This window comes from Erinaceus europaeus, chromosome 7 (genome assembly GCF_950295315.1).
Source record: "Erinaceus europaeus chromosome 7, mEriEur2.1, whole genome shotgun sequence".
Lineage (NCBI taxonomy): Eukaryota > Metazoa > Chordata > Mammalia > Eulipotyphla > Erinaceidae > Erinaceus > Erinaceus europaeus.
Window position 1 is genome coordinate 89094154 of NC_080168.1, and position 24869 is coordinate 89119022.

The 24869-nt window shown below is 40.1% G+C and overlaps 1 long non-coding RNA gene across 1 annotated transcript; it reads right to left on the reverse strand.

Annotated features, from left to right (window-relative positions):
• Positions 1–697: 697 nt before the first annotated feature.
• Positions 698–18374, reverse strand: LOC132539298 (uncharacterized). Its single transcript, XR_009550555.1, has 3 exons — positions 18294–18374; positions 16323–16442; positions 698–782 (listed from the first exon to the last, which is right to left on the reverse strand). It is a non-coding gene; the product is annotated as an uncharacterized LOC132539298 (long non-coding RNA).
• Between the last annotated feature and the right edge of the window lie 6495 nt (positions 18375–24869).

Here is a 24869-nt window from a genome sequence, read left to right on the forward strand (position 1 = left end):
GCAGCTCCACACTATTTCAGGACTAGGTGGTTTTGACACTGAATATAGTCTTTTTTTCTTTTCTTCCTTCCTTCCTTCCTTCCTTCCTTCCTTCCTTCCTTCCTTCCTTCCTTTTTTTCCCCCTTTCTTTTTCTCTTTTTACTTTCCTATGGGTAGAGACAGAGAAATTGGGAGGGAAGATGGAAATAGAAGAGGAGAGAGAGAAAGATACCTGCAGTACAGTTTCATCAGTCATGGGGACCCTGGGGCTGAACTCCAATCCTCTACCCATGATAACATGTGCACTCTACCAGGTGCACCACTGCCCCGCCCCCTTGACATCATATATTAATTATGACTTCACTGACTTAATTGTTCAAGGCTTCAGATTCACCATGTCCAAGAGAGTGTTTTGGGTCTCTTAGCAATAGTCAAGCTTTGATTACCCTCCACACTGAAGTCAGTGGCAGTTTCACACAACAGACACACCAAGAATAAGCAAAGCATTTGCTTCTAATCTCCTTCCCCAAAGCTACCCGATTTGCCTTGAATGAGTCCAACTCCCTGAGCTTCCTCATTCATGAAATGCGCCAGTAATCCTGTCCCTACACAGCCCACAGAATTGTAACAAATGAGACAGACACTTGAATGAGCACTTTAAATTCTCCAGCAAAGGAATGCAGCAACTAAATAGAAACACTAAAAATAATCCTGGTAACAGCAATAATCCTCTTGTGGTGTCCTCAGCCCAGGTTTCTGAAGTGACTGTTCTGTTCTGACCAGAATCAACATGCTTGAGCTTTCTGAAGAGGTAAAAAGAAGAAAGTAAATAGATAAACATTTGATCAAGCTAGGTACCTGTGAATATGCTGAAAGTTGTGTTTGTTTGGTTTTGTCATTGCCAGGGCTTCACTCTGGCTGGCATTTTCAGGTAGAAAGAGACAAGACAGAGACAGAGAGAGAGAGACCGAGACCACAACACCCAAGCTTCCTCCAATGTGGTGGAGGCCTTACTCAAGCCTGGCTGGGTTGCACACATAGCAAAGCTTTCTGGTGAGCTACCTTACTAAACTTTTTTGCTTATTTATAGTCTAAAGGATTTTCCAAATGTACATTTAATCATACATCAGACGCCTATTGAACATACTTTATTGTCTGCCACAGACTATGCTAGGTGCTAGGGATAAAAAGAGAACAAGAATTCCTGACCCCAGGAGCTCACAGTGGGTGAGCTGGAGATTAGTAAAAATAATAAATAAAGGGAGTCGGGCTGTAGCACAGCGGGTTAAGTGCAGGTGGCGCAAAGCACAAGGACCGGCATAAGGATCCCGGTTTGAACCCCGGCTCCCCACCTGCAGGGGAGTCGCTTCACAGGCGGTGAAGCAGGTCTGCAGGTGTCTATCTTTCTCTCCTCCTTTCTGTCTTCCCCTCCTCTCTCCATTTCTCTCTGTCCTATCCAACAACGACGACTACAACAATGAGACAACAAGGGCAACAAAAGGGAATAAATAAAATAAATATTTTTTTAAAAGAAAAAAATAATAATGAATAAATAAATACATAAATAAATAAATAGAAATTACAGAACAATGTGCAGTGTTAAAATAACAATCATAGAGCAAGTGCTAGTGGAATGCACAGAAGCCATTTCTTATACATGGGGGAGATAATAAGAGGGTCCCCAAGGAAGTCACACTGATTTGCTAGGAATTAATTTTAACGTATTACAGGAAATAGAATCAATACTAAACAAATTTCAAGACTATAAAATAAGTCCAGAACTTGACAGTGATCTCACATTGATAATGCCATTTGCATATGGAAATCATTTTGTTGTCACTATTCTGTTTTTTTTTGTTTGTTTGTTTTAACATTCTGGTTCATTGTGTATTTTTTCATAATCTGATACTCAGTCTTTATGTGATCTTGGCGATTCACTAAATATTAATGAGTATTTTGAGTGTTTTAAATCTGAGTTTCTTCTAAAAAAGAGAGAGAGAGAGAGATTTAAGGGCCAGGTGGTGGGGTACCTAGTTAAGTGCTCACATCAAAGTGCACAAGGACCTAGCCTCAAACCCTTGGTCTCCACCTGCAGGGGCAAACCTTAAAATATTTTTGAGAGGGGGGTCGGGCGGTGGCGCAGTGGGTTAAGCGCATGTGGCGCAAAGCGCAGGGACCGGCTAAGGATCCCGGTTCGAGCCCCCGGCTCCCCACCTGCAGGGGAGTCGCTTCACAGGCGGTGAAGCAGGTCTGCAGGTGTCTATCTTTCTCTCCCCTTCTCTGTCTTCCCCTCCTCTCTCCATTTCTCTCTGTCCTATCCAACAACGAAATGCCTCAACAAGGGCAATAATAATAACCACAACGAAGCTACAACAAGGGCAACAAAAGGGGGAAAAAAATGGCCTCCAGGAGCGGTGGATTCATGGTGCAGGCACCGAGCCCAGCAATAACCCTGGAGGAGGAAAAAAAAATATATTTTTGAGAGACTAGGAGATAGCTCACCTGACAGAGTGCACACTTTATCATGGGAGAGGATCCAGGTTTGAGCCTGTCACCATTCCATAGGAGCACAGTACAAAAGGGACTTGTTATGAATGGTGAAGCAGAACTTTGGTGTATCTCCTCCTTTCTGTCTCTCTCCCTCTCTGACTTTGCTCTCTATCTGAAGAATAAATAAATAAATAAATAAATAAATAAATAAATAAATAAATAAATAAATAGTCCATCGGAAGTGGTGGGATTGTGCAGGCTTGAAACCCTACGGGAAAAAAGAAAACACTTTTGGTAATTCTTGGGAATTAACAATCACGTGAAGACTTCAGTGTGAATAACCCAAGGACTTGAGATTAATATCTCCCTAGATAAGACTTCTCTTTCTTTTCATTCTCCTTTTTTGTTTGCTTTTTTTCTTCACTGAGAGAGTTAGTGGTTTACAGTCAACAGTAAAACACAGTAGTTTGTACATATGTAAATTTCTCAGTTTTCCACATAACACTCTACTCCCCCCCCCCCCAAGGTCCTCCTCTGCCGCCATATTCCAAAGTAAAGACCTCTGGAATGAGGAGGATTATTCAGGCCCTGGAACACACCAATTCTTTACTTTGGTGCAATACACCAAAATCCAGTACAAGTTCTGCTTTGTGTTTTCCCTTCTAGTTTGCATTAGAGCGCCACCTCTGGTGACCTCGATTTCTTTATAAATTAGATCTCTAAGCATGTATCCTCACTAGTCCAAAGAATCACAGAAAGGTTTAAATGTTAAGGTGATATGAATCAATTATCATGAGCCGTAATACAAAAAGTTATTCCTTTGAGGGTGAAAGTATTATACATCTAAGACCATGTCATTTAGAGTATGTCAAGTTTACTGCACACTATTTTGAGTCATAAATTGGCAGTGGTTTTTTATTTAATTTTGATCATGGAATTCATTATTTTTTACATTTATTTATTTATTTATTTTTAATGAGAGAGAGAGAGATAGAAAGAGAGACCAGTAGTCAGGTGGTGCCAGGCATGTAAAGTCTGATGTTCTAAGAGCTGCACTAAATCCCTGAAAGTGGTTTGTTTTAGTTTAATCTGGTTTGGTTTGGTTTGGTTTCGTTTTGTCATCTTTAGGGCTTCATCTCTCCAGGCCGATTTTTTTCAGACAGAAAGAGACAGAGAGAGGGAAAGAGACCACCACACTGAGAGAGACAAAGATACCACTGCACTGAAGCTTCCCCAAATGCTGACTTTTCCTGTTGCAAAGCAAGCACACTATCTGCGTGAGCTATTTTGCCAGTCATATGGGCAGTGATTTTTTTTAACATGATTTTTGTTCAATTTGTACTTGAGTTCTGATGAACTCAATGAAATGACATTCAGTGGGGGGCCAGGAGGTAGTGCAGCAGGTTAAACGCACATGGCACAAAGCTCAAGGACCAGTGTAAGGATCCCGGTTCGAGCCCCGGCTCCCCACCTGCATTGGGGGTGTCTCTTCACAGGCGGTAAAGCAGGTCTGCAGGTGTCTCTTTCTCTACCCCTCTCTGTCTTCCCCTCTTCTCTCCGTTTCTCTCTGACCTATCCAGCAATTAACAGTAATTACAACGATAAACAACAAGGGCAACAAAAGGAAAAAATTAGCCTCCAGGAGCAGTGGATTTGTAGTGCACCGAGCCCCAACAATAACCCTAGAGGCAATAAAATAAAATAAAATATAAATAAATTAAATTAAAATTTCTTAAAAAGTACAGTGGCTTTCTTGTTCTTCTGAAGAAATAGTATCCAAAGATGGCTATTTTTAAATGTCATCAATTTCAAAGTGTACTAATAACACTAGAGTCAATCTGTAATATGTTTTTTTATATATGATTTCTTAAAAAGATTAGTGATAAGGTCTAGCATTCTCATTTTTACCAAGGACTGAACTGCTCCAAAAAAGCATTTGTATGGACTTTAGCATTTAAAAAGTACTTTTCATAAGTCATTTCATCTGAAGCTAATAACAACACTGCAAGGTATATTTTTACTTTATTCTTAGTTTGCAGATGAGGAAATGGAGGATTATCTGTAAAACGATACTAGGCCAGTTGTTAACCTTCTTGAGCCTTAAATTAGCTTCAGGGCAGAGATTCAGCCCCACAAATCCCAAATCTGAAGTCCTTCCATGCTCACACACATATTTAGAAGGCAATACAACAGCATTTCACTGGCAGACTTCTTAAAGCTATGCCAAGCCTGTCTGGATGTCTGGAACTGTCTGAACGGCCACATTTTCTCACCAAATTGAGCTGCCAGTTATCTGGATTCATGACAAATTGCAACTCATTGGGAAGGGCTGTTTCCCATCCTAAGGTTTCACCTGTGCCCTTGTGGAATATTGACAAATAGAAACTTTGGAGGTAGGGTGTGGGGGGAGAGTGTTATAACATGACTAGAATCAGAGGTCTGACTTGACGATTTCTGACCCACTCTTCAGTTGTCCTAAGCTCTGGCCTTGAAACGAGGCATCTGTAGTGAATGTTCACACTGCTTGTTTAAAACAAACAAACAAACAAACAAAAACAGTCACTGAGGCAACTTACTAATGAAATCTTGGGCTCAACTACAATTCATTCTTCTCTAGTTTGCTAACTTCACTCATAAACTCTCCCATCTTCCTTTCCACTCCTATTCATCTCACCCTTTTGTCACACACTCTAAGTGTCCACAGATGTCAAGTGTAGAAAAAGACATGTGGTGTTAATGCTTTAGTGCTGGCACAAAGGTACTTCCTGAAGAAGATATGGCCCCTCGCAGAGTTGTTGTGTAGGCTGTCCATCTATATTTATCACTGCCCAGTGCTGATTCCTAGTTCAAATAGCCTGATGACTTTTTAAGCTGGCATGATGCCACCTAAGATATCAGTCAACAGGCCATCTAGCCACATCAAGTGCGACTGTTAAGGGCAGGAATCCTGGTCAGGAATTTCTAAACTGATGTCTGTGAAGAGGTTCTGTGCATTTTGGCTGGGGAAAACTTCCAAAAATAAAAACTAGATACCGTGGCCATTTGTTTGGATTTTGTACAAGACTTATTAGTCATAGGGGGTGGGGGTGGAAAGGGACAGGATGGCAAAGAAGACAACCCCAAATTAATGCAATTAGTCACTCTGACAGGTAGACAAGAACTGAGCCTATTCTTGGAACAACTATTGGAAATTGAGAAAAGTGGGGAAAAATATTTAAACTTACCTGAATGTATTTGTTTCTTGAGAAAATGAAATACCCAGATGAAAAGAAATCTATTGGAGGCCAGGTGGTGGTACACCTGGTTGAGCACACATGTTACAATGCACAAGGACCCAGGAGGTTTAAGCCCCTGGTCCCCACCTGCAAGGGGAAAGCTTTGCAAGTGGTGAAGCAAGGTTGCAGGTGTCTCTTTCTCTGTCTCCCCCATCCCTTTTGATTTATGGCTGTCTCTATCCAATTAATAAGTAAAGATAATTAAATGATTTAAAAAAAAAGAAACCTAGGGGCCAGGAGGTGGTGCACCTGATTAAGTGCACACATTACATTGTATAAGGACACAGGTTCAAACCCCCGGTCCCCACCTGCGGGGGAAAGCTTCACAAGTGGTGAAGCAGGGTTGCAGGTGTCTCTCTTTCTTTCTCTCTCTCACTATCTCCCCCTCCTCTCTCAATTTCTCTCTGTCCCTATCCAATAAATAAATAAATAAATAAATAAATAAATAAATAAATGTTAAAAAGAAAAATAAATCTAGCAAAGGTGAATAGTGTAGTTATCTGGGGAAGTTTCTGCATTCTCTCTTAGAATGTAAATGGAAGAGAGTAAGAGTGAAGTTTATTTCAAGTTTTATGGTTTGTTTATTTATTTTATCATTGTATTGAGGGTTTATAGTATAGTTTTCGACACCTGGATATAATTTATCATCTCCCCATGACAAGTATCTACAAATATTCTCACCCCAAACTTATGTCCAAACTATGATCTACTTACTTCATATGAAGTTTGAAACTTCCTGTTGGGGAAGCAAATCTACTGATCTTGTAAAATGGAATTGTGAGTGGCTTCAAGTATTATAATCCATTGGAAAGTGTGAGCTCTGTCATCAAGAGCAAAAGAAATGGGATGCAGTGTCTTAATTAAGAGTCTGGACATTTAAGGCAAACAAAATGGAAGTTAATTCCTGCTTTCCTGTTGGAAAGTTGATCATTGAAAAGTGATCATAATTTCAGATCTGTTTAAAAAATGATAATATATTGTTGTATGCTTTACATTGGGTTCTAGTTCTCCCCCGCCAAGAGAATTGGATCAGTCCTGTTAGTTTCTTGGGCCCACTTGGCCCCGCCCCAAGGAACCCCGCCAGAGTTCCAGAGTTCGGGAGTTGGAGAGTTGCAGAGTTCGAGAGTGAGAGAGTGCTTGCACTGCCGCCAAGAGACAGCAGAGTTCTGTTTGGTGATTAGTTTGGTTTAGTTTATGAATCGTTGTTCCTGAATAAAGAAATACAGCTTCCCTGCCCAGCCGTATGTCTCTGGTCGTCTCTGTTACCCGCCCGTGAAGCTAGCCTCTGGAATATTAACAACAATATATCTTAATAAAACTGTTATGAAAGGGTAAGGGAACTAGCATAATGGTTATGTAAACTGACTTTCATGCCTGAGGCTCTAAACTCCCAAAATTCAGTCCCCCAAACCACCATAAACCAAAGCTGAGCAGTGCTCTGGTTTAAAAAAAAAAGTTGACTGTAAACCCCATCAGTTTGATTTGGTCTGGGGCCCATATTCAGCTTAGGAGCCTATGTGACCTCTGTAGATCTGAGCTCACAATCTGTGGTCATGAGTAGGGACATTCCAAGCTGCCCCAGTATCGACCCATCTTCCTCAGGTGTAGCATAGAATATGCTGTCCATCCTCCCTTTGGAGGATGGAACATTCTCTACTGTTGTTAGGGAGCTACTCTCATCCCTGATCCAACTTTCTGTTCCTTTTCCTGCCATGACATCATCTCCCCAGACAATAACTTGGATCCACCTGCATATCAGATTTCAGGCTGGGTGGGGGGAGGAAGTAATTAAGAGGTAGGGTACACCTGGTTAAGCACACATAGTACTAAGTGCAAGGATCCCAGTTAGAGCCCCCAGCTCCCCATCTGCAGGGGGAATGCTTCACAAGTGGTGAAGCAGGTCTGCAGGTCTATCTATCCACATATCTATCTATCTATCTATCTATCTATCTATCTATCTATCTATCTATCTATCTCTAGGAAATACCTATAAAAAGAATAAGAAATACTTTGCTCATGCTTGTCTTTATTGAGTAAAAGTAAAGAAAAAAATGGATTAACTTTATATGAGAACATATAATGTATCCTGAAAACTTTCTATCCTATGTATGATCCAACTTTTATAAAAGATTTAGATATACTACATATTCTAGTACAGTAATATTTTTATTGAGGAATGTTGTTTGACAAAGTTGTTGTTGTATCTGACATACAATTTTACATCTCCCCAAATAAGTACTAATCCCCCAAACCACCACCAAAATGCTCTTTCTCTCTAGTACCTCTCATGAAGTAAAAAAAAAAAAGCTTAAATTTTCTAGTTTTAATGAAGATGTAATTTTTATAAAACATGCCACTTAATGAATATTAATGTGAATATTTGTCTATCAACCATTTAATTTCTTACTGGTTACTTTTAATGTATTATACCTTGCCTATTCTTGATTTTAGGGAATCACTAATAAACATAAAACTATTATACTTTGACTTCAGTGATGTGCAAAGATATTGGTGTTTTTCTTTAACATTCTGTTTTATTTATCCGTGAGAGAAATAGAAGAGAGTGAAAGAGATTTGGACATCACTGTCACTTGTGCTACATGGGATCATACTCTGGGCCTCATTTAAGAGGCCAGTGTTTGGGGGGGGTGGGTGGTAGCACAGTGGGTTAAGATCACATGACAGCAAAGTGAAAGGACTGGCGTAAGGCTCCGGTTCGAGACCCAGCTCCACACCTACAGGGAGGTTGCTTCGCAAGTGGTGAAGCAGGTCTGCAGGTGTCTTTCTCCCCTTCTCTCTCAGTTTCTCTCTGTCCTATCCAATAACAACAATAGCTATAACAATAATAACAACTACAACAAGAGCAACAAAATGGGGAAAAATAAAATGGCCTTCAGGAGCAGTGGAGCCATGGTACAGGCACCGAGGCCCAGTGATAACCCTATAGGCAAAATAAAAATAAAAATAAGTGTCAATGCTCTATCCACCGACCACCTCCCAGACTACAAAGATATAGTTTAAAGTAAGAATAGTAATATGTAACTGTATGACAATGCTGCTTTGCTTTTAAAATAATGAATTGTTCAGGGAGTCGGCCGGTAGCACAGTGGTTAAGCGCAGGTGGGGCAAAGCACAAAGCTCAAGGACTGGCATAAGAATCCCAGTTCGAGCCCCTGGCTCCCTACCTGCAGGGGAATCGCTTCACAGGTGGTGAAGCAGGTCTGCAGGTGTCTATCTTTCTCTCACCCTCTCTGTCTTCCCCTCCTCTCTCCATTTCTCTCTGTCCTATCCAATGACAACAATAATAACTACAACAATAAAAAACAAGGGCAACAAAAGGGAATAAATAAATAAAAAGAAGTGTATAAAGGAGGCCAGCTTCATCCATTGATATACGGCCATTTAAAAATAATAAATAAAATTAAATAACGAGTTGTTCAATCCAGTACATGGTAAGATTTAAAATGGAGTGAAACAGAAAATTTGGGCTGCTCATCACTTAAATGCTATTTCCTGAGTTAAGTGTGTACACTTATCTTCACATTGATATGCTGACACCCTGTGGAATGTAGTAAGGATCTAGGAGGAAGTTTGTAGATAGATTTTTCAACAAATGCTAATTTACTGTGGTATCTAATTGCATTTATTGATTAAATATATCTAGATTAACTTATTATTGATGAATATCAACATATACAAAAGAATAAATCTAGAAGATAAAATATCTTTGAAGAAGTTTATTTTGGGGGTTTGTGGGGGTTAACTCTTACCAGGTTAAGAGCATATAGTACTAAGTGCAAGGACCCACACAAAGATCTGGGGTCATGCCCCTGCTCTGCACCTGCAGGGGGGACACTTCACAAGTGGGGAAGCAGGTCTGTGGGTGTCTGTCTTTCTCTTGCTCTATCTCTCTCTTCTTTCTCAATTTCTCTCTGCCCCCTCCAATAAAATGGAAAAATGGCCACCATGATTTGTAGTGCCACACCGAGCCCCAGCAATATCTCTGGAGACCTAAATAAATATTTTTTAAATGTTCACTTTCTTCAGTTTGTCTGAATTAAAATATCCCTTCCCTAATTCAGTAATCAGATGTCTCCAAGGAAATACCCTCCACCGTGACAACTGCTCACTGTCCACAAACAAAGGATTTAGGCTCATCTCCCTAGATGTTTGTTTGGTTGGTTGGTTGGTTGGTTTTTTTTTTTTTTTTTTTGCCTCCAGGGTGATCCTGGAGCTCTGTGCTGACACTACAAATCTACTGCTCTGGCATCTCCCCCTCTCCCATTTTTTTTATTGGATAGGACAGAGAGAAATTGAGGGAGTTGGGGAAGATAGAGAGGGGGAGAGAAAGACACTTGCAGACCTGCTTTACTGTTTGTGTAGCATCCCCTACAGGTGAGGAGCCGGGACTCAAACAAATGTCCTTGAGCTTTGTACTATGTGAGGTACCGCCTGCCCTCCCCCAATTCCCCATTCTCCCACCCCAACTTCTTTACTTGATCCTGAAAGTTCTCTAAAATGTCTTTTATTCTGTATTTCCTTTCCTATTCTTTTTTCTCTTTTTTTAGAAAAAAGCTCTGGTTTATGGTGATGGAAGGAATTCAACCTGAGGCCGTGGAATTTCAGGCACAAAAGTCTCTTTGCAGAACCATTTTGCTGTATCTACCCCCAAACCATTCTGTATTTTGTACCTTCTCTCATGATCCAGCCTAAATGTTCCACTCCAACTTAGCCTGGTTCTTATTCCCTGATTCAGTCAGAGTCAGTCATGTCTTGATTTTCTCTTTTCTTATATCTAAGTATCATCTTCACTTTTCTATGGAGGAAAATAATGATGGCCCACTGTTGTCAGCAGTACAGCTGGTTCATCCACTATGGAAAACAGTATGGAGTTGTCTTAAAAAAAAAAAAATCATAGAGGGAGGGGCTGGTGAAATAGCTCAGCTAGGAGAGCAACTGCTTTGCAACGTGGGCAACGCTAGCCCACAGTATACCACCTAGGAGCAGTACAACATTCAGGGTAAATTCAGTGCTGTGCTCTCTCTCCCTCTCTCTTTATCCCTACCTGAAAAAGTCAGCCCAGAGTGGTGAAGCCCATCAAGGACAAAAAATACATTAAAAATAGAACTACTATATCATCCAGCAATTCCACCTCTGGGTATTTTTCTGAATAGCATCAACACCCTAATTTGAAAAGATATATGCCATTCTGTGTTCACGACAACATCCTTCACAAAAGTCAAGACAGAAAATTGGTTGTTGGGAAAGTGGAGCCACAATAGAACAAACACATGGCTTGCATGCTAAAGACCCTTAGTTCCTTTCCTTGCATCGTGTATTCTGAGTGATGTTCTGACCTGCCCCCTCTCGTAAATAAATAATATATTTGCACTGGAGTCTCACATATCTGTGATTTCACTGTCCCCAGCAGACTTTTCTTTTTGCCTTTTTATTTCAAAATTCCAAATAGAGAGGAAAGAAAGAGGAGGAGAGACACCACAAAACCAGGTTCATCCCCTGGTGCCTATACATTATGCTCCAAATGGTGCCAGGGGTCAAACTCAGGTGGCTGTGTATAATGTAGTATGCAGTGAGCTATCTCCTGAAGGTGTGTGTGTGTGTGTGTGTTATTCTCTCCATTTCACATATGAGTGAAACCACCTCATAAATGTTTTTCACCTCCTTACTTAAAACTTGACAACAGATAATTGGAAAAAGAAGATGACTGAGGGGTGGCTAGATAGTTCACTTGAGAAAGTGCCTGCTTTGTTGTACAGATGCAGATTCAAGTCCCAGACCCCAACCAATGATACTGCGGAAAGCTTTGGTGCTGTGGTCTCTCTCCCTCTCTGTATGTCTCTCTCTTTCTATCTGGAAAAAAAACAAAACAAAACATTGACTTGGAGCAGTGGAGCCCCAATAATGATGAGAAATAAGGGAGGACTGACCTTTGTTGTTATGCAACTCCCACCCCAGTAAACAGAAGATTTAGAACCGTACGCTTTAACCACGTTCCTCTTTGCTCTACATCTGACGGCTTACGTATGATAACGTCAAGAATCAAAATTTATCTCCTCCTCATAAAAATGTATCCAAGATTGAAAAGTAATTTATAAAGAGAGTTAGGAAGCAGGAAATTTGGTATGATCAAAATTCAACTGGCCTCCAACATGTAAATTTTTTTCATAGCAGATTGAGAGGGCATCTTTAATTGAAAATCCCCCTAGTTTTTTAGAACAGGGATAACCACTTGCACTTTTGAGACATTAATTATTCTGTCCTTATCTGATCAGAAAAATCATGAGCATGTCCTTTTATAAACATGAGGATTACACAGCAGTCAGTGAGCAGTCTCAGTGGGGATGTCCAGTGAAAAGAAAGAGCGTTAAGAATTCTGTTGTCATTTCGGCTTGTTAAGCTGCCATCTCACATACCCATGTTTGTATATTTTACTTTGCTCTAAGAGTATATTAAGTCAATCGATTCAAAATATTTCAGCAATTTTAAGGACATGAGTGCAATAACAAAAGCATCCCATTGTTACAAATTTTCCCTCTGCCTTATCTTCTTAATTTTGTTTTCCCCTTAAGCCCTGAAAAAAAAAATTATCTGGGGAGTCGGGCAGTAGCACAGCGGGTTAAGCACAGACAGCGCAAAGTACAAGGACCGATGCAAGGATCCCGGTTCGAGCCCCAGGCTCTCCACCTGCAGGGGAGTCGCTTCACAGGCAGTGAAGCAGGTCTGCAGGTGTCTTTCTCTCCCTCTCTCTGTCTTCCCCTCCTCTCTCCATTTCTCTATGTCCTTTCCAACAATGACAACATCAGTAACAACAACAATAATAACTACAACAATAAAACAAGGGCAACAAAAGGGAATAAATAAATAAATATTTTAATAATAATAATGATCTGATATTCTCCTTACAACTCTCCTATGTTCTTCTACTTATAAATTGCTCTGTCTCCATTCTTAATTCTTGCCAATTTGCATCTATTTTAAAATGAAGTCTCTGGCCTATTTGGAAGTAAATTTGGCTTAGTAACTGAGTGGTTATTTCCATCCCTGCCATGTAAATTTAGTGCAACAACTCAGATGGAAGTGCTCAGAAAAAAAAAAAAATCGAAACAGCAAAAGCCCTTTAAAGTCATCTGTAAGTCCTTAATTTTACTTTAATAAGAAAAAAATTTGCTTCTTCATTTAAATAGGAAACAAAACAAATCCTTTTCCTCTGCCCTCAAATAAAGACTGGTAAAGACTTCAGATAAATATTTAATTAGAGCCTGTTGTTAAAATTCGGAGGCTCCAGCTGGCCGGGCTAGCTTCACGGGCGGGTAACAGAGACGACCAGAGACATACGGCTGGGCAGGGAAGCTGTATTTCTTTATTCAAGAACAACGATTCATAAACTAACCCCAACTAATCACCAAACAGAACTCTCTTGCCTCTTTCCCCCGCAGCGGCGCCAAGCACTCTCTAACTCTCCAACTCTGGAACTCTGGAACTCTCTTGGGGTTCCTTGGGGCGGGGACAAGCGGGCCCGCGAAACTAGCAGGACTGAACCAATTTTCTTGGCAGGGGAAGAGCTAGAACAACCCAATGTAAAGCATACAACAAGAGCCAACCTGCCTTCCTTCATTCCTTTTCCTTTTTTTAATTGCCACCAGGGTTGTCATTGGGGCTAGGTGCCAGCACTATGAATCCACCACTCCCAAAAACCATTTTCCTGGTAGCCACTTCCTTTTTTCTATTTTATTTGATAGTACAGAGAGAAACTGAGAGAGGAAGAGGTGTCACAGAAAGGAAGAGAGAAAGGTAGACACCTGCAGACCGACCTTTTTTCACCACTCCTGTGAGGCGCTCATACTTGTGTCCTTGTGTATGGTAATGTGTGCTCTCTCTCTTTTTTTTTTTCTTCCAGGGTTATTGCTGGGGCTCAGTGCCTGCACTATGAATCCACTGCTTCTGGAGGCTACTTTTTCCCCTTTTGTTGCCCTTATTATTTATCCTTGTTGTTATTATTGCTGTCATGTTGTTGGATAGGACAGAGGAAATTGAGAGAGGAGGGGAAGATAGAGAGGGAAAGACAGACACCTACAGACTTGCGAAGCATCCCCTCTGAAGGTGGGGAGCCCGGGGCTAGAACCTGGATCCCTACACTGGTCCTTGAGCTCGTGCCATGTGTGCTTAGCCCGCTGAGCTACTTCCTAGCACCTAGATGTTTGTTTTCAACTGAAAGCCTCAAAGCTTGAGCTGGGTCTTTGTAGGTAAGTGCTCACAGGAACCTGTAGTTGTTGGCTTTCCAGTCTCCTCTGGCTTGCTATCTTTAGTCCTCATATATAATTTCAGTCTATTTCTGTTAAATGATAATTTACACATATTAACATCATACTTAAACATGAAGGAAGAAGACTATCTTAAAACATCTTTCATTTTCTTTTTTGACTGGAAAAACATGCATGTCAGAAAAACATTTTACTCATTTTGAGGATCATTGTGGGGTATTTTTTTTTGTAGTTCAGTAAGTACTTCAAGTTAAGATTTAATTAATTTATTTTTATGTTTTTATTTATTTTGGAGAGAGAAAAAGAGAAGTTGAGAGAGAAGGGGGAGATAGGAGGGAGCAAGACACCAGGAGCACTCTTTGATAGTTCATAAAGCTTCCCCCACCTCACACACACAGGTGGCAACCAGGGATTGAACCTTGATTCTTAAGCAGTCATGTGAGCACCCAATCAGGTGTGCCACCACCCAGTCCCCCAAAACTTTAATTTGTAAGACATTTAGGAAATATAATAAGGGGTTAGGTTACATTGACCTCTGGATTGTTTATATATGATAATATTATTTATATAATTTATTGGATTATATAATAATAATAATTACTAATAACTGAAATCTGGGGGGATATATTTAGAAAGGAGTATGCCCCCAAAATTGCTAAATACATTGATAACTATGAACACATCCATTTATGGGTAACTTTTTTTTTCTTTTTTTTTTTTTTAATTTATTTATTTCCCCTTTTGTTACCCTTGTTCTTTTTCATTGTTGTTGTGTATGGGTAACTTTATCTGCTTATGAGTATGAAGTTTCAAGTCAGCTTTTATCCCTTGATAGCAGAAACGGGAACTATTTTAGAATCTGCTTCTGTGCTATATAGATTTCTTCTTTTTCTTTCTTTTTTTTTTTAATATTTATTTTATTTATTTATTCCCTTTTGTTGCCCTTGTTGTTTTATTGTTGTAGTTATTATTGTTGTCGTAGTTGTTGGATAGGACAGAGAGAAATGGAGAGAGGTGGGGAAGACAGAGAGGGGGAGAGAAAGACAGACACCTGCAGACCTACTTCACCACTTGTGAAGCGACTCCCCTGCAGGTGGGGAGTCAGGGCTCAAACCGGCATCCTCATGCCGGTCCTTGTGCTTTGCGCCACCTCCGCTTAACCTGCTGTGCTACAGCCCGACTCCCTCTTCTTTTTCTTTTAAGGTAACATGGGCTTACAGGCATAGAGTGTCACACTACAACAAGATGTGTGACCACACTATACTGGTTTATAATTTCTTTTACTTCCCCTTATTAAGTCAATAAATCACATCTGTTTTATTCCACATGCAGATGTAATAGAGCATATCATCCTTGACCAATAAGCTCTGAGCAACAAAGGAGTCATCAGTTTCCTCTCTTAATGTCATAAACTTGGTAAGTTCCTCATTACAGTGTGTATCATTGGCTTAAGCCATTTAGTTTATTTGACTGAATTCTTGCTTGAGTTTTCTGCTTTTAATTAGCTGGGACAGAATGTCTTACTAGACAGAAACAGTCTTGGGTTTTTGCAAACAAAACAAAAACTATGATTAGGCCCTGATTCATTCTACCGTGTTTTGTATTCATTAATCTGATTTCTAAAATCTCTAAGAACTTGACATTTTAAGAAGCGCCAAAGAGGCCAGTGAAGTGAAACTGAAGTGGAGAACAAACTTGTATGTGTAATGTCCTGAGTTACATACCTACTGTTTCAGATGTCAGAATGACGTTCTTGTTCTCTCTTGCTCTGTCTCATCAAATAAGCAAATAATTTTTAAAAGGAAAGAAAAACACAACTATCAAATACTTGTAAATACTCTTTAACTCTCCCTAGTCCCCTTTCTTGTTTGTTTTTCCTAACTTCCTTTAATGTGGTCTCGGATGCTCTTAAAGTTTTAAGTGAACAGGTTAGGAAATTTGTAGAAATGTTTTGAGTCATACAGAAGATGGAGATGAAGATACTTTTGAGGTCAAAGGGTTTTGTTTGTTTGTTTGCTTGTTTGTTTTTTTAGAAACAGGAAGCCTTTAGGCAATGATCCATCAAATAAAAGTATGGTTCTCTTAAAAAACATTTATGTTAAAGACTTCTATACCAGTACTACATGTCCTATGGGCACTGATTAAACAACCCTTTGCTTAATGAACAGCTGTTATTATTGGTCAAGCTGATTGAAATAAGAGAGAATTATGGCCAGCTGCAAACACATTCATGAGTGTTGAGAGAACCTAGCAGCTGGTATTTCACTTGCTATAAATATTTTTAATTAAAATTTACTTCCTGTTTTGCGATTTATGCAATAGTAGGATTATTTCGTTACTTTGGGGTCAGTGGAATTTCTTTCTCTCCAATAATGGCTCTTCTTCTAATGATAGTTGCTAACAATAATGGGGTATTCTGTTGAATGATAAGAAAAATATGCTGCATAGTAAAACTTCCATTTTAAATAGGATTTGTCTATTTGTTAGTGCCAGACAGAGAGAGGGACTCCATACCAGGATGTCATGCTAATGTATGCTATGCAGGGGATCAAAACTAGGGAACATCATGCTCCCAAGTCCAACATACAGCCTGGTGAACCACCTCCTGACTTTTCTACCAATCCAATATATTTTTCTTTCAGATGAGGATGGAAAGAAAGGTATGAAAAGCACAAAAGTTTTAGTGATTTTTGTCTCCTTCAGATATCCTTGCTATCTCTCTCTCTCTCTGACAAAGTTGTTTTTTAAATGTTTAAAATATTTTTTTATTTATTATTTATATATATATATATATATATATATATATATAGAGAGAGAGAGAGAGAGAGAGAGAGGGAGAAAGAAATTGAGAGGGGAGGGGGAAATAGAAAAGGAAAGAGACAGAGAGACACCTGCAGCACTGCTTCACCATTTGCAAAGCTTTCCTCCTGCAGGTAGGGACCAGGGGCTTGAAGCTGGGTCCTTGCACACAGTAATGTATGCACTTACCAGGTGCACCACCACCTGCCCGCTCCCCATTTCTCTTTCAAGATTTATTCATTTATGGAGGGGAAGAAAGAGAGAGACCTAGAGCATACACCGGCATATGCAATGTCAGGTATCTATCTCAGGACTCATATTTAAGTATTTAATGCCTTTTTTTTTAACCTTCCTAACTGCCTGCTTCCCACCTGCCAGCCCCCCTTGACCCACCAACCCCTAACCCTGTTGGGCACTGTGTTCTCAAACCCTGGCAGATCCCCTCCTCTTGTCGCTCTCACACACAGCACCTGGCCAAGAAAGCCTACAGGCCCCTTGGGATTGACTGCTACTCTCTTCTATTCACTTCTGAGGTGGCCCCTGCTCTTGAAACATGGCATGAGTCTGTGGATCTGGATATTTATGGATTTCAGGCTGCTGTGGGCAAGAATTAAAGAATATGTGGGTTAGGAAGTAGGTGAGAGGTGGACTGCGGGGCAGGTAGAAGAAAAAATGTGGTATATTTATTTTAGACTTACACTGTAGGCAAATATATCTTCTATAAAATAGAAATTATAGGATTACATGGGAAAATCTGTTTCAATTCATTTGATCCTGAGTGAAAGCACATCTACATCAATATAATTTTGCGACTGAGTCTTTAAAAAAAATATTTATTCCCTTTTGTTGCCCTTGTTTTTTATTGCTGTAGTTATTATTGATGTCGTTGTTGTTGGATAGGACAAAGAGAAATGGAGAGAGCAGGGGAAGACAAAGAGGGGGAGAGAAAGATAGACACCTGCAGACCTACTTCACCTCCGGTGAAACGACCACCCCGCAGGTGGGGAGCCAGGGGTCTCAAACCAGGAACCTTACGCTGGTCCTTGGCTTTGCACTTAACCCGCTGTGCTACCGCCCGACTCCCAGATGACTGATTGTTAAAATATGGATGCTTTTGTTACATTCTCTCCTAAATCAATATAGCATTCTATATGGCTCTTTAAAATTTTCTAAGTCAAAGTAGAATTTCCTTACTTAAGTTTGAATGTGCTTCAGCCACATTGACTTCATTTTGGTCAAAGCATAAACCTATCATATGTATTCTTGAAAATCTGACAAAGTCTATTTGAAATATTTCTCCCTAGCTTGAAAGAAAATTTTTTTTAAACTAAAGGACAAATAAACATTCTAGTTTAAATTGTAGCTTTTTTTTTTCCACCAAGCAGAAATTAATACAGTTGATAGTAGAGATAGGACCTAAGAACATGCCAAAGTCAATAATATGGAAGGTATCAACTTTGTTTTTAACCTGAAGCCTAGTAAATTTCAGTATCTTCAGGAATTTCATTATTCTCTCTGTAGCCACAGAATCTGAAATCGTCTTTTTGTTGTTGTTGTTAATGTTTCTCTTTGCAGGAGTTTCTGGCTGACCCTAAGCATGTCTAAATGTAATTAAGGACATCTGTTGAGCTCACGGCTCTTGCCAGTTTACATTTTCAACTATAGTTCTTTTGTCTCCATGGATAGCATGTGGCAGTCAACTGCAGCCTGAAGATTCCAGGGAAGGTCAAGTGTTGACCAGATAATGTTTATTTTAATAATTTTTGTTTAGTTTTATTTGTCTTAGTTTTGTTTAGACAACTATCATCCAAAAGCTTCCATTTGTTGCTTATGAAGTGATTAGGATTTCTATCTGTGCAGTCAGCAGAAACCCAAAATGAGTTCCTTGAGAGTTGATGGAATCTGTTTACTTTATGCTGTTTCTGCTTTTTTTTTTTTCTGCTTATGAACATTAGACGTTAATTAATAATTCAGCAGCTTAAGTTTAATTCCCTTACCACTGCTATCCCACTTGAACACATAAAACAAAGTTCGTAAGTCCTTAGCAAAAATATCCCAGAAAACTTTGTGGCCTTTTCATAGTGCTAATAATACTATATCCAGAAGGAAGTTCTGGGAATTCAAAATTTTGTGTTCAGGGACTTGGGGACTTTTTGTTTTAACTCTGCTCTTGTTTTTGGCCTTTCAGAGATGAAACGTGATTAAGGGGAAGGGGATAGGATGTCCTTCCACAGTATTCAGTTGATTACATGCAAATGTTAATTATGCACCTACTATGTGATGAGCATTATGCTTGATGCTGCTCAAAAATGTTCCTTGCCTATGAGGAAGTCTAGTTGGTTTACATCTTGCCTGTTAAGAAATATTTCTAATGACCATTTATCCATAAAAACAGATTTTGAGAGAGATCTAAAGACTGATTTTGGGGGGAGATCGTTTCTGTTCCCTGTTATTCCATGGCCACGCCTCCCGGAAGTCCCACCATAGACTTATTTAAAAGGCCAGGCAGTAGCACACCTGGTTAAGCACAAATGTTACTGTGTTCAAGGACTCAAGTTTCAGCCCCTGTGTCCCACTTTCAGGAGGGAAGCTCACAAGTGGTGAAGCAAATACTGTATGCAGGTGTTTTTCTGTCTCATTCCCTTTCTATCTTCCTCTCCCCTCTCAGTTTCTCTCTGTCCTATCAAATAAAGGGAATAGTGAATTTGTCGTGCAGGCACTGGACCCCAGTGATAACTCTGGTGGCAATTTAAAAAAAAAAAAAGAAATCTATCAACTTAAAATGAAATATAAATGTACCTTCAACATAAAGTTTCTGTCAAGGAAATTATAATAAGAAGTAATAAATATTGAACAATGTTTGCAGTGTATTTTATTTCAGATTACTACAGAAAAGTCTTGTGGACTATAAACCACAGAAAGGTCATGTTTACAGTTCTTAAATCTGTAAGGCCAAGGTCAAGATGTCCGCATGGGTGGGATTCTGATGAGAACCCTCTTCCACGTTGCAAATGACAATCTTCTTGTAGTGCTCTAGTATAAATAATTAATTAAATAACCCTTATAGTCACTGCAAGAGAGGAGCAGTATGGTGAAGTGATACAGACTTTAAAAGAACAGAACAGTTGTTTCAGTAACTCTTGAGAACAGATGATACCTTACCTAGTAATTTGACAAGAAAAAATTTGAATTCTCTTTTCTGTTGTTATAGCAGTTATTATTGATGTCATCGTTAGGACAGAGAGAAATGGAGAGAGATGGGGAGGACAGAGAGGGGGGAGAGGAAGATAGACACCTGCAGACCTGCTTCGCTGCCTGTGAAGCGACTCCCCTGCAAGTGGAGAGCCTGGGGCTCAAACCCGGATCCTTATGCCGGTCCTTGCGCTTTGCGCCAAGTGCGCTTAACCTGCTGCACTACCGCCAGAATCCCTTGAATACTCTTAAAAGACTATGGTTTAATTAGACTATCCTACAGATCGAATGTTACCATTTTTCTTCCTGTTGACTTAAAATGAAATGACTAACTGTGAAACTGGTTATCCTAATCAAAAAAAAAACTGTATCTCCTCATAATTCATTAAAAATAGTAACAACGCTTAGCACATGTAGTTTTGATTATGATAACCCTTTTTCTTAAATATTTTTGAGAGGGATAGAGGGAGAGAACCAGATCCTCATCAATCACTTGGGCACATGTGATGCTAGGGAACAAACTCAAGACCTCATGTTTGCAAATATGACACACTAGTAGTGTGCCACCTCCTGGACCACTCAAACTTTTTTTAAATTACTGTATTAGGGACTAATGGTGCACAGTTCACTTGTTGACACATGAAAAAATTACTTTTTTTTTTTGCCACCAGGATTATTGCTGGGACTTGGTGCCAGAATTAAAAATCCACCTCTCCTGGCAGCCATATTTTCCTTTTCATTCTATTTTTGTGTGATAGGACAGAGAGAAATTGAGCAGGGAAGGGAAAATAAAGAAGGACAGAGGGGCAGGGGTTTGAACCTGGGTCCTTGCCCACAGTAGTGTGTGCTAACTTATTTTCTTTGAGGATAACAAAGGTTTGGGGTCTGTGTTAGTAGACAAAACATGGGCCAGCGACGCATGTTTCTTTTTTTTTTAATTTTTAAAAATATTTATTTATTTTCCTTTTTGTTTCCCTTGTTTTATTGTTGTAGTTATTCTTGTTGTTCTTGATGTCGTTGTTGTTGGATAGGACAGAGAGAAATGGAAAGAGATGGGGAAGACAGAGAAGGGGAGAGAAAGATAGACACCTGCAGACCTGCTTCACTGCCTATGAAGTGACTCCCCTGCAGGTGGGGAGCTACGGCTTGAACTGGGATTCTTAGGCTGGTCCTTGTGCTTTGCGCCACGTGCATTTAACCTGCTGTGCTACCTCCTGACTCCCTAGTGCATGTTTCTAATGTTAAACGCATCTCATCCTTTCTTCCACCACATGTTTCAGTGTTAGCAAAGATAGAGCTGTAAAATCCCAAATGGGGAGGTGCAGTGGGAGTATATGCTTCTCATACCAAAAAAATGATTGATTAGGTTTTACATATAATTAAACTGTACTAAAAGCTCAGAGGGAACATTTTGTTTTTCTTTCTTCTTTCTTTTTTTTATTTTTAGTTTCTGCCTATTCATAACTGATGTATTAGGGTGGGGGGGTTAGAAATTCTATACTGGCATGGGGAGGAGAAAGCATAATGGTTATGCAAAAAGACTTTCATGTCTGAGGCTCTGAAGTCCCAGGTTCAATCCCCAGCACTATTATATAAGCCAGAGTTGAGCATTACTCTGGTTAAATAATAATAATCATAATGGCAACAGCAGCAACAATAATATGAAAATAAATTTAAGAAAAGAAATGCTATGCTAGCCCATTACCTGTATACATAGTTGTACTGTTATTAGCTGCAATAATCTTTCTTTTGTGTTTATTGTTACTTTTCTTCTGCAATTAGGAATGTAAGCATCATAAAATCAAGGGCTTCTTTATTTAGCACCATATATGCCATGCTTAGAGTGATGTACTTACTAAAATTACAGAAAACATGCTGATAGACCATGAATGAGTGAATGAAAATAGGTATGTTCTTTTTTAACAGAACTTTTATGAAGCTGTAAACTTGATTGCCTTTTCTTTTTTCTTTTTGCTAGAGACAGAAATTGAGAGAAAAGGAGGAGATAATGAAGAAGAGAGAGCAAAAACAGATACCTGCAACACTGTTTCACAGAATGTGAAACCTCCCCACTGCAGGAGGGGACTTGGAGACTTGAATCCCCGATCTTTGTGCCCTGTAATGTGTGTACTTTACTGAGTGTACCACCGCCAACCCCTAAACTATTATATATACAGAAGAAATTAGCTTAACTAGATTACTACTGTTCTTTTTTGTTTTTCTCTCATTTCGTTTCTCTGAAGGAAACATCTGTTTTATTTAACAAAGAGAGTGTTAAAATTATATGATCCTGTTATTATCTTTATATTTCTTTCATTGACACCAGGGTTCTTTTTTAATTTTTTTTATTTATAAAAAGTAAATATTGACAAAACCATAGGATAAGAGGGGAACAACTCTACACAATTCCCACCACCAGACCTCTGTATCCCATCTCCTCCCCTGATAGGTTTCCTATTCTTTAACCCTCTGGGAGTATGGACCCAAGATCATTGTGGGATGCAGAAGGTTGAAGGTCTGGCTTCTGTAATTGCTTCCCTGCTGAACATGGACATTGACAGATCGATCCCTACTCCCAACCTGTCTCTCTTTCCTTACTGGGGAAGGGCTCTGGGGAAGCGGAGCTCCAAGGCACATTGGTGGGGTTGTCTGTCCAGGGAAGTCTGGTTGAACCCTGCTAGCATCTGGAACCTGCCACCAGGGTTCTTTATGGGGTGTGGTGCCTGCACAATGATTCCACCACTCCCAGTGGCTTTTTTCCTTCCTACTTTCCTTCCTTCCTTCCTTCCTTCCTTCCTTCCTTCCTTCCTTCCTTCCTTCCTTCTTTCTTTCTCTTTTTCTTTCTATCATTTCATAACAGAGAAGTAGAGAAGGGAAAAGAAGATGGAGAGAAAGAAAGCAAGAGAGACACCCACAGCACTGCTTTACTGCTCATGAAGCTTCCTCCTGCAGAGGGGGGACAGAGGCTTGAACCTAAGTCTCTATCTATACATGGTAACTTCTACATGCACCACCCAGCCCCCAACCCCTTGCCCTATTTCATTATTATTATTATTATCATCATTTTTATTTATTGGACAGAAACAGTGAGAAATTGAGAGGGTAGGGGGAGGGAGAGAGACAGGAAGATACCTGCAGACCTGTTTCACCACTCACAAAGCTTCCCCCCTGCAGGTGAGGACTGGAGTCTCAAACCAACCTTGTGCATGGTGACATGTGTGCCACCACCCAGTCCCTTATTTATTTATTTATTTATTTATTTATTTATTTAATAAATTTATTTATTCCCTTTTTGTTGCCTTTGTTTTATTGTTGTAGTTATTATTGTTGTTGTTATTGACATCATCATTGTTGGATAGGACAGAGAGAAATGGAGAGAGGAGGGGAAGACAGAGAGGAGGAGAGAAAGACAGACACCTGCAGACCTGCTTCACCACTTGTGAAGCGACTCCCCTGCAGGTGGGGAGCCTGGGGCTCGAAGTGGGATCCTTATGCCGGTCCCTGTGCTTTGCTCCATGTGCGCTTAACCTGTTGAGCTACCACTGACTCCCGATTTATTTATGTATTTATTGCCTCCAGGGCTATCTCTGGGGCTAGGTGCCTGCACTAGGAATCCACTGTTCCTGGAGGCCATTTTCCCATTTTGTTGCCCTTGTTGTTGTCTTATTTTATTTTTTAAAGGTGCACTTTATTTACTTCATATGAACTGGACTTTTCCATGAAAGAGCAGCCATTCAGTGCCAAAACTCATACTGGGAGCCTCAGGTGTGAAGTCCTATTGTCTAGCACTTGAGCTATTTCCCCTGCCACATGACCCTACTTTAATGTTGCTAAAAGTTCTGGACAGCTGATATCCCGTCTAACAATACCAAAATAAGTTATTAAGTCTCCTGTTTCTGAAATCTGGGAGGAGGAATCCTTACCTCCTTGTGTTACCTACTGGAGCTAAAATGTCTCCAGATTGCTTCTGCACTCACTCAGGTCCAGTGGTGACAACTACAACATTTGACAACTGGATAGGGATGTCTTCCATGTCATTTGGTTAGCTTGGGAGCCCCTCACTACAAAATGTCTGGAGTTGTCCAACTTTTCCACTGTAGCTCTCTCCTGAAGGCTTGATCTAAAATGAGAAGAGTCATAGCCATAGCACCCTATGATCCAAGTAACAGCTCTCTCCTGAAGGCTTGATCTAAAATGAGAAGAGTCATAGCCATAGCACCCTATGATCCAAGTAATCACAGAGCCAGGCCAGTCTGCTGTAAGGGGAGGAAGAGGAGGTTCAGTCCTGTGAGGAGTGGTATGCACATAGAGAGAGGGAAGGCATCAGTGGGGCTTCTCTTGGAGATTATCACAGTAGAGGTGCCTGCTAGATTGCCCTGGAAATGCTGTGACTGTGTACCAGTATCTGCCTGGCAAGGAGTAGGGGGAGGCAGATATCACCTGACCCACACTCCTGTCTTGCCACAGCTGGCATACTGCTGTCACTTCCTCCCTCTGGAGTGGCAGCCACTCCAGCTAAGTCAGGATTGCCAAGTAACTGCCCATCTGTCCTACAACATGATTAACTACCACTATTGTGATTCTTCAGCTTTATTAAACACCTGTCTTCTGAAAAAAAAAAATCAAAGGAGATGCATAAGGACTTTCTCATTAATCATTACAGCATTTCTGAAGGAGGTTGGTGTATTTTCATTTTAGAAATGAATCAGCAGCAACAAAATGGACGCTCTAGAAAGGTTAATTAACATATCTAGCCATCTAAGATAAAGGGAAGAGTGTAAGAGAAAGAAAGAAGACAGTGGGTCACGGAAACATACACAGTCAGAATGAGAGGAAGAGAAAGCTCTTGTAG